Below are 9740 nucleotides of genomic sequence, written 5' to 3'. Positions count from 1 at the left end.
CGGAACAGTCCAACTCACACACGGAACAGTCCAACTCACACACGGAACAGTGCAACTCACACACGGAACAGTCCAACTCACACACGGAACAGCGCAACTCACACACGGAACAGTCCAACTCACACACGGAACAGTCCAACTCACACACGGAACAGTCCAACTCACACACGGAACAGCGCAACTCACACACGGAACAGTCCAACTCACACACGGAACAGTGCAACTCACACACGGAACAGTGCAACTCACACACGGAACAGTGCAACTCACACACGGAACAGTCCAACTCACACACGGAACAGTGCAACTCACACACGGAACAGTCCAACTCACACACAGAACAGTCCAACTCACACACGGAACAGTGCAACTCACACACGGAACAGTGCAACTCACACACGGAACAGTCCAACTCACACACGGAACAGTCCAACTCACACACGGAACAGTCCAACTCACACACGGAACAGTGCAACTCACACACGGAACAGTCCAACTCACACACGGAACAGTCCAACTCACACACGGAACAGTCCAACTCACACACGGAACAGTGCAACTCACACACGGAACAGTCCAACTCACACACGGAACAGTGCAACTCACACACGGAACAGTGCAACTCACACACGGAACAGTCCAACTCACACACGGAACAGTCCAACTCACACACGGAACAGCGCAACTCACACACGGAACAGCGCAACTCACACACGGAACAGTCCAACTCACACACGGAACAGTCCAACTCACACACGGAACAGTGCAACTCACACACGGAACAGTGCAACTCACACACGGAACAGTGCAACTCACACACGGAACAGTGCAACTCACACACGGAACAGTCCAACTCACACACGGAACAGTGCAACTCACACACGGAACAGTCCAACTCACACACGGAACAGTCCAACTCACACACGGAACAGTGCAACTCACACACGGAACAGTCCAACTCACACACGGAACAGTGCAACTCACACACGGAACAGTCCAACTCACACACGGAACAGTCCAACTCACACACGGAACAGTGCAACTCACACACGGAACAGTCCAACTCACACACGGAACAGTGCAACTCACACACGGAACAGTGCAACGCACACACGGAACAGTCCAACTCACACACGGAACAGTGCAACTCACACACGGAACAGTGCAACTCACACACGGAACAGTCCAACTCACACACGGAACAGTGCAACTCACACACGGAACAGTCCAACTCACACACGGAACAGTGCAACTCACACACGGAACAGTCCAACTCACACACGGAACAGTCCAACTCACACACGGAACAGTGCAACTCACACACGGAACAGTCCAACTCACACACGGAACAGTCCAACTCACACACGGAACAGCGCAACTCACACACGGAACAGTGCAACTCACACACGGAACAGTCCAACTCACACACGGAACAGTCCAACTCACACACGGAACAGTGCAACTCACACACGGAACAGTCCAACTCACACACGGAACAGCGCAACTCACACACGGAACAGTCCAACTCACACACGGAACAGTCCAACTCACACACGGAACAGTCCAACTCACACACGGAACAGCGCAACTCACACACGGAACAGCGCAACTCACACACGGAACAGTGCAACTCACACACGGAACAGTCCAACTCACACACGGAACAGTCCAACTCACACACGGAACAGTGCAACTCACACACGGAACAGTCCAACTCACACACGGAACAGCGCAACTCACACACGGAACAGTCCAACTCACACACGGAACAGTCCAACTCACACACGGAACAGTCCAACTCACACACGGAACAGTCCAACTCACACACGGAACAGCGCAACTCACACACGGAACAGCGCAACTCACACACGGAACAGTGCAACTCACACACGGAACAGTCCAACTCACACACGGAACAGTCCAACTCACACACGGAACAGTGCAACTCACACACGGAACAGTCCAACTCACACACGGAACAGTCCAACTCACACACGGAACAGTCCAACTCACACACGGTACAGTGCAACTCACACACGGAACAGTCCAACTCACACACGGAACAGTCCAACTCACACACGGAACAGTGCAGCTCACACACGGAACAGTCCAACTCACACACGGAACAGTCCAACTCACACACGGAACAGTCCAACTCACACACGGAACAGTGCAGCTCACACACGGAACAGTCCAACTCACACACGGAACAGTCCAACTCACACACGGAACAGTCCAACTCACACACGGAACAGTGCAACTCACACACGGAACAGTGCAACTCACACACGGAACAGTCCAACTCACACACGGAACAGTCCAACTCACACACGGAACAGTGCAAATCACACACGGAACAGTCCAACTCACACACGGAACAGTGCAACTCACACACGGAACAGTCCAACTCACACATGGAACAGTCCAACTCACACACGGAACAGCGCAACTCACACACGGAACAGCGCAACTCACACACGGAACAGCGCAACTCACACACGGAACAGTCCAACTCACACACGGAACAGTCCAACTCACACACGGAACAGTGCAACTCACACACGGAACAGTCCAACTCACACACGGAACAGCGCAACTCACACACGGAACAGTCCAACTCACACACGGAACAGTCCAACTCACACACGGAACAGTCCAACTCACACACGGAACAGCGCAACTCACACACGGAACAGTCCAACTCACACACGGAACAGTGCAACTCACACACGGAACAGTGCAACTCACACACGGAACAGTGCAACTCACACACGGAACAGTCCAACTCACACACGGAACAGTGCAACTCACACACGGAACAGTCCAACTCACACACGGAACAGTCCAACTCACACACGGAACAGTGCAACTCACACACGGAACAGTGCAACTCACACACGGAACAGTCCAACTCACACACGGAACAGTGCAACTCACACACGGAACAGTCCAACTCACACACGGAACAGTCCAACTCACACACGGAACAGTCCAACTCACACACGGAACAGTCCAACTCACACACGGAACAGTCCAACTCACACACGGAACAGTGCAACTCACACACGGAACAGTCCAACTCACACACGGAACAGTGCAACTCACACACGGAACAGTGCAACTCACACACGGAACAGTCCAACTCACACACGGAACAGTCCAACTCACACACGGAACAGCGCAACTCACACACGGAACAGCGCAACTCACACACGGAACAGTCCAACTCACACACGGAACAGTCCAACTCACACACGGAACAGTGCAACTCACACACGGAACAGTGCAACTCACACACGGAACAGTGCAACTCACACACGGAACAGTCCAACTCACACACGGAACAGTGCAACTCACACACGGAACAGTCCAACTCACACACGGAACAGTCCAACTCACACACGGAACAGTGCAACTCACACACGGAACAGTGCAACTCACACACGGAACAGTCCAACTCACACACGGAACAGTGCAACTCACACACGGAACAGTCCAACTCACACACGGAACAGTCCAACTCACACACGGAACAGTGCAACTCACACACGGAACAGTCCAACTCACACACGGAACAGTGCAACTCACACACGGAACAGTCCAACTCACACACGGAACAGTGCAACGCACACACGGAACAGTCCAACTCACACACGGAACAGTGCAACTCACACACGGAACAGTGCAACTCACACACGGAACAGTCCAACTCACACACGGAACAGTGCAACTCACACACGGAACAGTCCAACTCACACACGGAACAGTCCAACTCACACACGGAACAGTCCAACTCACACACGGAACAGTGCAACTCACACACGGAACAGTCCAACTCACACACGGAACAGTCCAACTCACACACGGAACAGTGCAACTCACACACGGAACAGTCCAACTCACACACGGAACAGTCCAACTCACACACGGAACAGCGCAACTCACACACGGAACAGTGCAACTCACACACGGAACAGTGCAACTCACACACGGAACAGTCCAACTCACACACGGAACAGTCCAACTCACACACGGAACAGTGCAACTCACACACGGAACAGTCCAACTCACACACGGAACAGCGCAACTCACACACGGAACAGTCCAACTCACACACGGAACAGTCCAACTCACACACGGAACAGTCCAACTCACACACGGAACAGTGCAACTCACACACGGAACAGTCCAACTCACACACGGAACAGTCCAACTCACACACGGTACAGTGCAACTCACACACGGAACAGTCCAACTCACACACGGAACAGTGCAGCTCACACACGGAACAGTCCAACTCACACACGGAACAGTCCAACTCACACACGGAACAGTCCAACTCACACACGGAACAGTGCAGCTCACACACGGAACAGTCCAACTCACACACGGAACAGTCCAACTCACACACGGAACAGTCCAACTCACACACGGAACAGTCCAACTCACACACGGAACAGTGCAGCTCACACACGGAACAGTCCAAAACACAAGTAACATTTTATTCATTAATCTCATTACAACTTAGAATTGTGTGTGTGTGTGTGTGTGTGTGTACCATGACTGGAAGTGTGTGTGTTACAGTCTGGACTTCCTCATCGTGTGTGTGTGTGAGCTGAGTGAGTAAATGAACAGCACAGTCGGCCCACGACACAGACGAGTGTGTAGAGCTGCAGTGGAAAGAGGATTTAATCTGCCTCAGGATGGACACACAGCCACGCCTCAGAGCCGAACCTGTCGTACCTGCAGCCTCACACACACACACACACACACACACACACACACACACACACACACACACACACACACACACAGAGCTCATCTTTAATCATCTCAAACAGGTTCTTAGTTCATTTCTCTGTGGGTTTCTCTCACAACAGAGACCATTTTGGAAAAAAAATAAAGTAGAAATAAAAATAGAAAACAAATAATGTCAGATTTAAATTGAACTTTCACTGTATCTGTCTCTCTGTCTGTGGATCTGTCTATCCGTCTGTCTATCCGTCTGTCCGTCCATGGATCTGTCTGTCTGCTTGTCTGTGGATCCGTCTGTCTGTCTGTGGATCCGTCTGTCTGTCTGTGTTTATCTTGTGTGAAATATTTGCAGAATAACAGTTAAAGTAAATCCACTGCCAGCTCATTGACGTCCCCACAGTGACCACTAGTGACTCTATTATTCCACTAATCTAATCTATACAACCCCCTGTTGTGTGTGTGTGTGTGTGTGTGTGTGTGTGTGTGTGTGTGTGTGTGTGTGTGTGTGTGTCTCACCATAGTCAGTGTGTGTCAGTGTGTGTCCCTGCTCCTGCAGCTCCTCCTGTGAAACACTGTGCAGGATCTCCACCAGCATTCTCCTTTCCTGCTCCTGACACAGGACCACAGACTGCAGCACGGCCTGCTGGGTAACAAACCACTCCCATTACAGCACAGGTAACAAACCACTCCCATTACAGCACAGGTAACAAACCACTCCCATTACAGCACAGGTCACAAACCACTCCCATTACAGCACAGGTAACAAACCACTCCCATTACAGCACAGGTAACAAACCACTCCCATTACAGCACAGGTAACAAACCACTCCCATTACAGCACAGGTCATAAACCACTCCCATTACAGCACAGGTCATAAACCACTCCCATTACAGCACAGGCCATAAACCACTCCCATTACAGCACAGGTCACAAACCACTCCCATTACAGCACAGGTCATAAACCACTCCCATTACAGCACAGGTCATAAACCACTCCTATTACAGCACAGGTAACAAACCACTCCCATTACAGCACAGGTAACAAACCACTCCCATTACAGCACAGGTCATAAACCACTCCCATTACAGCACAGGTCATAAACCACTCCCATTACAGCACAGGCCATAAACCACTCCCATTACAGCACAGGTCATAAACCACTCCCATTACAGCACAGGTCATAAACCACTCCCATTACAGCACAGGTAACAAACCACTCCCATTACAGCACAGGTAACAAACCACTCCCATTACAGCACAGGTCATAAACCACTCCCATTACAGCACAGGTCATAAACCACTCCCATTACAGCACAGGCCATAAACCACTCCCATTACAGCACAGGTCATAAACCACTCCCATTACAGCACAGGTCATAAACCACTCCCATTACAGCACAGGTAACAAACCACTCCCATTACAGCACGGTCTGCTGGGTAATAAACAGGACATAAACAGGACAATGTCGTGCACGCGATTCAGTGCAGTGAGGAATGCACAGACCTGTACATTGGGGAAACGAAACAACCGCTTCACAGGCGCATGGTTCAACACAGGAGAGCCAGTCCCTCAGGCCAGGACGCTGCAGTCCGTCTTCATCTCAATAACAAAGGACACTCGCTTCAGGACTGCAGTGTACACATTCTGGCCAGAGAAGACCGGTGGTTTGAAAGAGGAGTAAAAGAAGCCATCTTCATCAACCTGGAACAACCATCAGTGAACAGAGGAGGTGGTCTGAGACGCCACTCATCAGCCACCTACAATGCAGTCTGTAGCACATTTCCCAGAAAACTGAATACACATCCTCACCAAGACTCAGCTGATTTCAACAACTCGCATGATGGCAGAGAGCCAACGACCCACAGATCACCCTGCTAACACCATTCACACCTGGCCCCCAGAGACCCTAACACCTACAGGATGACTGAGAGGGTCAATGACTCATGTGACTTCAATGACTCAACTTAAGGCCTCTGCATGCTCTTGCGACAAGGCTTTCACAGATAGCTTTTTGCAGACAGTTGTAATTTATCGATGAGCAGGGAGTAATAGGCGTGCGCGATGTTATTCACCGCCACAACGCAAGGGGGCGCGAAGTCGCGAAATCGCTAGGAGTAGTTGGTGGGTGTGGTTAGTGGAGTGTTTATCCTCCGGTTACTTATAATGACTAGAACTGGAGTCGTATAGATGTACGTACTTCCTCACTTCCTCGATCAACCGCTCTTCGTGCTGCTCCATCTTCGCTCATGTTTTTAAAAATGCCGGTCGTGAAAACAAACCAAACCAGGAAAGTAGGGAAGCGGAAGTGCGTGTACAGCGGATGTAGAGTGGACCAATCAGAGCCCTCTTGTCTGCAACGCTGTCTGCGAGGCTTCAGCGGTGGTCACAATTTTTGGGAGGTGCGCGCAGAGCGTCTGCAAAGGTGGGGGGGCTACGCAGACGCCATCTGCGACACCGTCTGCGAGGACTGCGTTGTCAGCATAAATTGGCCTTTAGGGTTGCTTTTGGTCCACTAGAGGATAAACACCTGGAACTCCCCACGAGTCAGACAGAACTGAAGAAGCCTTTCGGATGAGAGGTTAGGTTAGGTTAGGTTTCAAACAAGTCCAGTTGCCTACTTTACCAACCACAGTTCACTCCCACTGCGGCATGGCCTGCTGGGCAATAAACCACTCCCACTGCGGTACAGTGTGTGCCCACAGACATGACTGTATATCTGAGAGGACGACACGGTGCCACTGTCTCACACTGTATTTTTAGGTCCAGCTGAAAGTTGCCATCTTTCACTGAGCTGAGTTTATGACCGGGTCAGTCAGTGGGTCCGCCTTTTGTCCTGCCCATATTGGTCACAGACACGCCCCTGCTTCATGCTATGAGCATGCACATTGAGAGTTAACTTAATTAAGATCGTACATTGGACACCATCTCAAAGTGGCCATTACAGAATTATTAAAGAACTGAAATATAAAACATTAAACTGCAGTCATTTAATTTTTGCCCATTTCAGGCAACTCCATGAAACAGTACTGAGAGAGATATCAGGGTGAAGTGGGCTTGTAAAAATGACAGACCAAAATAATTTGTAGAGATATCACTTAAAATTTTAGCTTCAGCTCCATTGGCTAACTTTAGAAATGGCCGGAGTTAAATATGTACTGCAGTCAGCCACTAGAGGGCGTCACAGACATTTTGGCTTTAGTTTTAATCCCCTTGCTGTGACGTCCACTCATACATACATAGCCTGGGCCCGCCCATCCTAAGTGTGACGCAACACGAGGGCCTGTTGCGAGTTTAGTCTGGCCAGGCAAGCTATCTCCAGCTCTTCCAAGCTCCCGAAAAATCGGGAGCCAATCAACTTTGAGCATCTCCAACGGCCCTGGGTAGAGGCGTGTTCAAGGCAGTGACGTAGTAGAACTGCAACCGGAAGCCATAGATTGTTTACAGAATCTGCCGGAAGCGCTTCATTCACTAGAAATATTACGAACATGGAGCAGCGGCAAGCCTTTGACACAGCGGTAGATGCTGTATTGAAAGCATTCAACGGGAAGTTCTCATTGAAAACGGAGCAAAGAGCAGCCCTGGAGGTATTTATCTTCTTCCTGTTACTCAAGCAGTTTCCGTCGCGTCACATACATCAGAGGAAAGAGTGATGTGATTGGTTTAAGCTTCGTCACAGCCTTTTCTGGCTTCGACCAGTAGCAAACTGAGGCATTTCAGGGAGGCGGGTCAACCACGCCTTTGGGAAACGGTTGGGCTTAATATCTTTGCCAGACCAAATGCTCGCAGAGCTTTGAAGTCGCGTTAGCCAGACTAATACATACAGCCACTGGTACACAAGTATGAGCGTGTGTGTGTGTGTGTGTGTGTGTGTGTTTTGAGTCAGGACCTGTCGTACACAGCGTGATGTTCTGAAGTCGTTTCTGCGCTGTGTAGCTGGATGTTTTTCCTGCAGCCAGAACTTCACTAAATCCTCAACACCCAAATGTCTCATACACGGCCTGAAACACGGGGAAGAACAGAGTTTTATTTTTCTCTCAACTCATCACACACACACACACCTTCCATATTATTCCCATATTATATCGAATATCATTCCTTCCATATTTTGTAATGCTTTCGTGTGTGTGTGTGTGTGTGTGTGAGAGACACTCACCAGTTGTCCCAGTGTTGTCTGGAGGTCAGCAGTGCTGTGTGTGAGTGTGTTTCTCCCTCAGCTCTCCTCACAGAAACACACAAACTCAGATAAATCTCAGTCAGGACGACTCGCTCCACTCTGCATTAAAACACACAGCACACACATCAGGACAACAACACACACTAACACATAACAACACACACTAACACATAACAACACACACTAACTAACATGCAACCTTTTTTTATTTGATTTGATCCTGTTGCTCTGTACGCCTGTCAGTGTCTACTGAGAGCACGCTTCATCCACCGCCGGCTTGCTCGGCCTGTCGCAGCTTCATCACACAAACAACCATCGCACACACATTCACACCTACAGACAATTCAGAGCAGCTAGTTAACCTCCTGCATGTCTTTGGACTGAGAACCTGGAGGAAACCCACACAGACACAGGGAGAACATGCAAACTCCGCACAGAAAGGCGGTGAGGTTCGAACCCAGAACCTTCTTGCTGTGAGGTGACAGTGCTAACCACTACACCACCATGCCACACATACTCTACAATAACACACACACAAACACACATTACACACACTAGCCCACAGTAAGAGAGAGTATAAAGTGTATGAAACAGTGGTGTGATCAGTGTGGTGTTGCTGAGTGACCTGTTGAGCAGCAGGTTGAGGGCGTGTCTCTCCTCCTCACAGTGAGAACGGAGCTCGGAGAGGAAGACGGCAGATGTCCAGCTCTGTCCCTGGGGCGAGGACGTCCACGCCCGCTCTCTTACTGTCACCTCGTCAGGACAGGAGTGTAACAGCACCTCGTCACTGCTCCTGTCAGAGACACTT

This window comes from Neoarius graeffei, chromosome 6, assembly GCF_027579695.1.
Source record: "Neoarius graeffei isolate fNeoGra1 chromosome 6, fNeoGra1.pri, whole genome shotgun sequence".
NCBI classification, from domain to species: Eukaryota; Metazoa; Chordata; class Actinopteri; order Siluriformes; family Ariidae; genus Neoarius; species Neoarius graeffei.
Note: the sequence above shows the minus strand (reverse complement) of the source record.